Source organism: Octopus bimaculoides, chromosome 5 (assembly GCF_001194135.2).
Source record: "Octopus bimaculoides isolate UCB-OBI-ISO-001 chromosome 5, ASM119413v2, whole genome shotgun sequence".
Lineage (NCBI taxonomy): Eukaryota > Metazoa > Mollusca > Cephalopoda > Octopoda > Octopodidae > Octopus > Octopus bimaculoides.
The window spans coordinates 51,206,787-51,215,726 of record NC_068985.1 but is presented as its reverse complement, the minus strand read 5'-3'; the positions used below and the strand labels follow the sequence as shown (position 1 = coordinate 51,215,726).

General features: G+C 40.0%; 1 protein-coding gene across 4 annotated transcripts in view; it reads left to right on the top strand.

Annotated features, from left to right (window-relative positions):
• The window catches only part of LOC106879154 (myb-like protein U), a 196,385-nt gene that overhangs the window by 176,351 nt on the left and 11,094 nt on the right, over positions 1-8,940 (top strand). The gene's annotated exons all lie outside the window — the stretch shown is intronic.

Below are 8,940 nucleotides of genomic sequence, written 5' to 3'. Positions count from 1 at the left end.
AAAGGGAAGTCATCCTTCCCATCTTGATCTGTGATACGTACGGACTTGAGTTTCTGGGTATTTACCCGTCCTCAGCGTACGACAATCACTGATCTTTGATGCGAAAGATGTCCCGATGCAAATACGTATATACTTTTTCCAGTGAAAATATTCACTGATCTCGAAAAAGTGAAAACAAGCAATGTTAAATCTCTGAACGAGGTATTAACAGTAACTGCATGACAACGTGAAGTATATTTGCCACTTAAATGCGGCTAAACCCTAAGGGTGAATGTTACTGTTGCTTTTAGCCTCAGGAGAACACGATGGGCTTCTTTCTGTTTCTGTCTACCAAATTCACTCAAGGCTTTGGTTGGCCCGAGCTATAGTAGAAGAGACTTGCCCAAGGTGCCATGCAGTGGGACTGAACCTGGAACCATGTGGTTGATGAGCAAGCTACTTACCATACAGCCACTCCTCCGCCATACATATATATATGTGTGTGTGTGTGTGCGTGTATATATATATGTATGCATCATATACACACACACACATATATATACATACACAACCAAATACTGTTAGACAAGTTTAAAAATACAGAACAAAGATGAATGCATGAAAGTCTAAAAAGATGCACCAAAGAAAAATAAAAGTTAATTTGCTTTAATTTAGTCGAAATTCAGTAGCAGAACATTTCCTATTGAAAACCATTGATAAGAAATAACATAAAATAGAGTAAAACTGACATAAAATATTTGAAAATATGCAGTAAAGTGCCGTTACTTGTCTTCACAATAACAACAGTGGCTTTTAGAAATGGGGAAAAATGAAAAAAAAAAAAAAGTTTAATTAGATAAATAACTATTATGTATATAACTTTGTGTGTATATTAAATCCAAAACTGGAATTTCTGGTATTAGTATTAATTCTGTAGTTATAATTGTTTTATTATTTTGGAAATCCATTTTATGAATTCATATGGCTTTTATTATTATTATTATTATTATTATTATTATTAAGGTGGAAAATTGCCAGGTTCGTTAGCACACTGGGTAAAATGCTTAGTGGCATTTTGTCCATCCTTACGTTCTGAGTTCAAATTCCACCAGTGTTGACTTTGCCTTTCATCCTTTAGGGGTTGATGAAAAAAGGACCAGTTAAACTCTGGGGTCGATGTAATTGACTTACCCACTTACCTCAAATTGCTGGCTTTGTGCCAAAATTTGAAATGATTATTATTATTATTATACACTCTCACACACATACAGACACTCATTTTTTTAAAGTACTATTTATATTTCCACCATAATATATTAAAGACACTACTGCATTTGATGATCTGTATACATTATACTTGTCTTGTGAAGGCGCGTGGCTTAGTGGTGAGAGCGTCAAGCTCACACTTATGAAGTTGTAAGTTCAATTCCCAGACTGGGCTGTATGTTGTGTTCTTGAGCTAGACACTTTATTTCACATTGCTCCAGTTCACTCAGCTGTAGAAATGTATTGCAATGTCACTGGGGCCAAGCTATATTGGTGTTTGTCTTTTCCTTAGATAAACATTAGTGGCGTGAAGAGGGGAGACTGGTATGCATGGGTAACTGCTGGTTTTCTATAAAACAACTGACTAGGTGCAATCCCATGGTCATTCATGACTTAAAGGGGTCGCTGCTTTGCTTTACTTGTCCTGTCATACTCTCCCAAGCGACCCAACACTTCCTCTTACCTTTACACAACTAGGATGCCCTCTAGTTTAACTCACTGCACCCACCCAATGTTTCTCCTACTCCTCCCTCTCCCCACTGCCTCTATACCTGGGATGTTTCCATAGCATTTCCACTTTGCTCTTCCCCTTCCCCCTATCTCTGTGCCACCCTCCAGTATTTCTCGTTGTTTCACCCACTGCACCCTTCCTCTCTATTCTCTCCCCACAGCTCCTACACTTCTTCAACACCCCTTCTGTCCTGACCAACCCTCTTAAACCTTAAACCTCTCTTTTCTTTCAATTCTCTTAGAATTCCTCTTCGTCCTAGTAGTCATAAAGTTGAGTGAAAATTTTGAAATTCATGTAATTTTTCCACACTGAATCTCAGGAGATAATTCACTTTTTCCTGAAAAATTTATTGCTAAAAAGTTACAGAGGTTTAAAGTCTGATAATTTTTAAGCTGTCAGAAAACAGGATTTGGAAGCTGTTGTTTTGTGCATGACTGCACATGTTGTCAACTATAAACAAATGAAATACTGGAGAAATTTTGTTTTACGCATGCCATGTAACCCTTCATAACTTCCTTTTAGTTTTTTGAAATTTTGAGAAAATTTTTGTGAATTTGTATTCCTCACATGGGAATTCATACAATTATGCAAAAACCAACCCCAAAAAGATTTGGGGTGTGATTTAAGGCATATTTAGCTATTATTTTTAGCACATCTCATAACCAGCCCATAAGCATTTATTAAGCAAAAAATGACCATGTAGGTAACCAGCTTGTTAACAGCTTGGCTTGTTATTATTTCTGTATTTCTGTGGCTTTTGACTGGCTAAAATTACCCCAAATTTGCTAATTCTAAAAGCTATTAACTCTTTATTTATTGATTTATGGTGAAAATGAATTTCATATCAATGATTACCATACTAAACTATAGTGTTACACTGAATATGAAATCAATTGGAACAAAAATTTAAAAAATTGAAAGTGGCAGCCAAACAAGCTTTATATATATATATAAAGAGGTTGGCCTCAAGCCCATTTAATTCCAAGATTTATGCCTAACAACTGAATGAATTTAATAAAAGCATCTGAATATGAAACATCATGAAAATTGTTCAAACTGAAGTCCTTCTTGACCAACGCATTTTTCCATTCGAGTCAATACAGAATTACAGATAGTATTTAGGGAATTTTGATTTACTATCAGGTGACTTTTGGCCAACCTTCTATATCTATGTATGTATGTGTGCATATATATATGTTTTAAATTGGAAAATTTTTAGTTCAATGAATTAACCCCAATACTTAGTTTTTTTTAAGACTGGTATTTATTCTCAGAGGTCTCTTTTGCTGAACCTGAGTTATATGGACATAACCACACCAACACCAGTTGTCAAGCAGTGGTGGGTGATAAACACACATAAATGCACGCACGCACGCACACACACACATACACACACACACACACAATGAGCTTCTTTCAGTTTCCATCTACCAAATCCCCTCACAAGAATTTGATCTTGCCCAAGGTGCCATGCAATGGGACTGAACCCAGAACCATGTGGTTGGGAAGCACAGCTGTACCACACAGCCACACCTGTGCGCAATCGTATGTGTGTATGTGCATATACATGGAGTAAAACATGTTTATTACCACAACATCAGTTAAATGTAGGAATTCTTCTTTTCTGTTCCTTGAACTCTTTTGACACCACATTTTGAACATTTTACATCCTTCTTTTCCAATATAAATTAGTTTCTATTCTTACTTCTCCATTTCTTTGAATCTCTTCATTCCAAATTCTCCCCATTCTTTCTGTTCAGTTTAAAGTCTCGTTTCCTTATTCTCACTCATTCCTCCTCTTCCTTTCTCTCTCTCCACTCCCCTTTGATGTACATGTACACACATATACTGCTTCTCTCTTTTCATACACATACATGCCCACACAGTCACACAGTCTCTCTCACACACACACATACATGCTCACACAGTCAGTCTCTCTCACACACACACATACATATATGCCCACAGTCACACAGTCTCTCTCACACACACATGCCCACATAGTCACACAGTCTCTCTCTCTCTCACACACACATACATGCCCACACAGTCACACAGTCTCTCTCTCTCACACACACACATACATGCCCACAGAGTCACACAGTCTCTCACACACACACATACATGCTCACACAGTCAGTCTCTCTCACACACACACATACATACATGCCCACAGTCACACAGTCTCTCTCACACACACATGCCCACATAGTCACACAGTCTCTCTCTCTCTCACACACACACATACATGCCCACACAGTCACACAGTCTCTCTCACACACACACATACATGCCCACACAGTCTCTTTCACTCACAAACTTCCTCTCTCACCTAATACCTCTCTCTCTCTCTTTCTATTGTTATTCCAACCCTGTTCCCCACCCCTGCATCCTCTTAGTCAACCAGAAGATAGTTCCTCTCTGTCTGTTGCTACTCTTTCTCTCTCTCCCTATGTTTTTATTGCTGCTCTCTTACTCTTTCTCTTTTGTTTTATCTCAATCCCTCTCTTTCACCAAGAAACAGTTTAATCTCTGTCTTGTTAGCTTTCATTTCAATCATTCATCACTACTACTACTACTACCACTACCACCACCACCACCACTACTCATTCTTTCACTCATTTCCTCTTTCTTTCTTTCTCTCTCTCTCACGCGCGCACACACACACACACGTTCTCTACAGGAGAGTCTACTTGTTTCTCTCTCTCTCTAACTCATTCTCTTTACTTTCCTTTTTATGTCTCTTTCTCTCTCAGTATTCTTCCTGTCATATCTCTTTCCACTCTCATTCCCTCACACCCTCTTGTTCTTTCATTAAATAGATGACAGCTAATCTTCTAGTCTTGTCAACGATGTCTCAACGTTGTTGTTGGTGGTGGTGGTGCTGGTGTTGTTATTATTGGTAGTGGTGGTGGTGCTCCTGTTGTTGGTGTCTACTACTGCTATTTTCTTTGTTGTTGCTGTTATTGTTGTCGCTGTTGTTGTTGCCTTTGTTGGTGGTGGTAGGGATGGTGTTGTTGTTGTGGATGTTAGTATTGGTGGTGGTGGTAGTGGTGTTCTTACAATGGTCTCCCAACATAAAACGACCAACAATAGAACATAAAAGAAGACAGCCCAGCAATCAGATCAAATTATAAACAGATAAATAGAACTATTCTTTACATAAAATAAGACATAATTCCAGTGTAGGAGAAGACATGTCAAGTCAAAGTAAGTTGGCTTTGACGAATGGTTACCCATCTTGGTTGCTGTAGAAGTCTGTAGAGAATAAGTCTGGAGACAAAAGAGGTAAGAATGGAAAATATACATATAGACTTACAGTAGTATTTAGATAGATTGCTCTCTCTTACTATACAGTTTCAGCAACATTAGTGATACTCTGACTAACAGCAGAGAGTAATTACAGAACTACAGTAAATATAATTACACTCTACTTCTCTATTCTTTTACTTGTTTCAGTCATTTGAATGTAGCCATGCTGGAGCACCATCTTAAAGGGTTTTTTTTAGTCAAAGAAATTGACCCTAGTGCTTACTCTATCAGTCTCTTTTGCTGAACTGCTAAGTTATGGGTTCGTTAACACACCAACATCGGTTGTCAAGTGATGGTGAGGCAACAAACACGGATACAAAGACAAAACACACACACACACAAATATACACATGTACATTCACACACTAGCATACATGGAGGTTATGGTTTTGGTTCTCGCAACGAGGAGGGAATCAGGCTGCTGGAGTTCTGTGATGCAAATGATCTTATGGTTTGCAACACTAACTTCAGGAAACCTAACAGTCACCTACCAATCTAGTAGACACACTAACCAAATTGACTACATCCCTTGCCAGAAAAAGGGAAAGGTGGCTTCTTATAAATACCAAACTCTTCCCAGGCAAAGAATGTACCCCACAACATAAACTAGTAGTTAGCGACTTCAGGATCAGGGCTAAAGGGATGTCCAGAAGACGACCAGCATGGAGGAGAAGGGTCTGGAAGCTTAAAGATCCTGTGAATGGACAGAGATTTAGAGACATATTACTCGAAGCTTTTGATGAAATAGAGTGGGATATAGCATCACCTAATGTGGAAGACAACTGGAGGTTTCTATGAGACAACCTGCTAAGGGCCACTGACCAGATCTGTGGATGGTGCAAAGTTCCCTCTCGACCTAAGATAATGTGGTGGTGGCACAATGTTGTTGACGGGGCCATTACAGAAAAGAAACAGGCTTGGAAGAACGGTGGTAGCAGGGAATTGTATCAGACTGCCAGAAGGGAAGCTAGGAGACAGGTTTATTTAGCCAGAGGGGAAGCAGATAAGAAAATATTTGCCAATGATCTGTGCCATGAGGACAAAAGACGTGTTGCATGACAGTGTGTGAGAGAGAATCGTGATGTCATAAGAGACAAATGTGTCTGCATGGATGATGGTTCACTTGCATTAAACGAAGCTGCAAAGAGAGAGATTTGGAGATGCCACTATGAAAGGTTGCTAAATAAAGAGAATGAATGAGAGAAAGAGTGTCTGTCAAATGCTGACCCAACAGAGGGACCAACTATCTGAATTTGACAGTACCTTGGTAGATAATGTAATTAAGGGTATGAAAACAGGGAAAGCCCTCGGCCCATCAGGAATCATGACAGAGATGCTCAAAATATCTGGTGGTGTCGGCTATAGCCTAGTCACCCATTTAGTTAATCAGGTGATATATGAAGGAGTCATACCCAATGACTGGTGTAGCAGTACCATAGTCAACTGCTACAAAGGTAAAGGTGACGCTTTAGATACAAATAATTACAGAGGTATCAAGCTGTTAGATCAGGTAATGAAAGTCACAGAGAGGGTCATAGCCCAACTAATTAGGGAGAGAGTCAATCTAGATGAGATGCAGTTTGGGTTCGAGGGAAATGCTATATTTCTGGTAAGACAGCTGCAGGAGAAATACCTAGCCAAAGATAAACCTACATGGCAGTGAAACATAGGCCATGACTGCTGAGGACATGCGTAAGCTTGCAAGGAATGAAGCCAGTATGCTCTGCTGGATGTGTAATGTCAATGTGCATATATGACAGTGCAAGCGCCCTGAGAGAAAAAAGATGTGGTTTGCAAGAGAGACGACTGCACTGGTATGGTCATGTGTTGTGAATGAATGAGGACAGCTGTGTGAAAAAGTGTCACACCGTAGCAGTTGAGGGAACCTGTGGAAGAGGTAGACCCAGGGAGCCCTGGGATGAGGTGGTGAAACACGACCTTCAAACATTGGGCCTCACTGAGGCAATGGCTTGTGACAGAGACTTTGGAAATATGCTGTGCTTGAGAAGACCCGACAAGCCAAGTGAGACTATGGCCTATGCCGGTGGTGTATAACCAGCCCACTTATGAGTACCCTTCATTCACTGGACAATAGACTTTGCTTGCGAAGACCTGTTGAGGCTAGTGAAATCAAAATTGCTGACATGGCCAATGACAGTACTGCCTGATCGGCACTCGTGCCAGTGGCATGTAAAATGCACCATTTGAGCATGATCGTTGCCAGTGGCACGTGAAAAACAACATTTGAGCATGGTTGTTGCCAGTGCCGCCAGACTGGCCCTCATGCTAGTGGTACATAAAACCACCCAGTATACTCTCGGAGTGGTTAGTGTTAGGAAGGGCATCCAGCTGTAGAAACTTTGCCAGATCAGATTGGAGCCTGGTGCAGCTTTCTGGCTCGCCAGTCTTCAGTCAAACCATCCAACCCATGCCAGCCTGGAACGCGGACATTAAACGATGATAATGATGATATATATGACGAGCTTCTTTCAGTTTCCATGTACCAAACCCACTCACAAGGCTTTGGTCAGCTCAAGGCTATAGTAGAAGATACTTGCCCAAGGTTCCACACAGTGGGACTGAACCCAGAACCATGTGGCTGGAAAGCAAGCTTCTTACCACATAGCCATGCCTGAGTACTTTTTTTAGAAACAACAACCTGTGCATTACATCTACCATTATTACTACAACTGTAGCCATTAGCTCCACAACAACCACTATCAACAGCATCAAAAGCAAGATTACTTTACCAATTCTTTTTCTCGTTTATAAACTCAGTCATACACAAATGCCTATACCTGTATCCCTACCTAAACATCCATCGATGTATCTTAATATCATCTATTTAGCATTGTACAGGGTGTCCACAAAGTCTGGGTACATGCAGATTAACACATACTTTAAGAAATTATTATTTCTTATATTTAATTGTTTATGTCATGATCTTGTTTACTCCATGTACCCAGACTTTGTGGACACCCTGTATATCTTTCTTTTATGTCTCATACAAATCAACCTAAGTCCTATATGCGAAGTAGGTCAACCTAAAAGAATTTTGTCCCTGATGGTCATTTTTTTTCCTGAAAATCCGATGCTGTTATTGGGATGTGTCTAACATGCCATCAGAAATGGTGTGTGCGGGCTGGGTGGGGCGTGTATGCTGAATAAGCTAAACAATACTCCCTCACCTTTGCTCTTTTCTTTTTTCTGATGAAAGACTAGCATCCAAAACGTTAAAGACCCTTTCCCTTTCCTTTCAAGTGTTACACTAATAGCTCATTTGTCATGAATTGTCCCTCTGGTCTTTTCCTCATTTTTGTTCATTCACTCCACCCCCCTCCCACACACACCATTTTTGATGGCATATTTGACACATCTCAATGTCAGTACTGCACTTTCAGGAAAAAAATGACCACCAGAGACAAAATTAAATTACAGGTGGCCTTCTTCACATATAGAACCTTGGTTGATTTGTATGAGACGTTATTTGGTGAGGTTGTGAAAAAGTGCATCTTATACGCCATCAAATATATATATATATAAGTTCAAAAAAAGACAAAAACCAATAACAAAAAAACAACAAAGTGAGGACGTGATACGGATAGTGTTATTAGACGCTCGGGAAAGGAAAGAGAGAGAGTATGACGTTTCGGGTGGAGCCCTTCGTCGGAAAGACAGAAAGTTCAAAGAATGGAAAAACGGAGGAAGAAAAAATCGGCACCGATGCCCACGAGGTTACATTGTGGAAGGACCGGAAGAGGAGGTGGTGGAGGAAAAGTTCTTTCTAAGACAGGAGAGTGAAAAAGGGAGGTGAATATGTGTGCGTGCGCGAGGGTCTGCAAGTCTGTGTGTGTAATAACAGAATGTGTGTG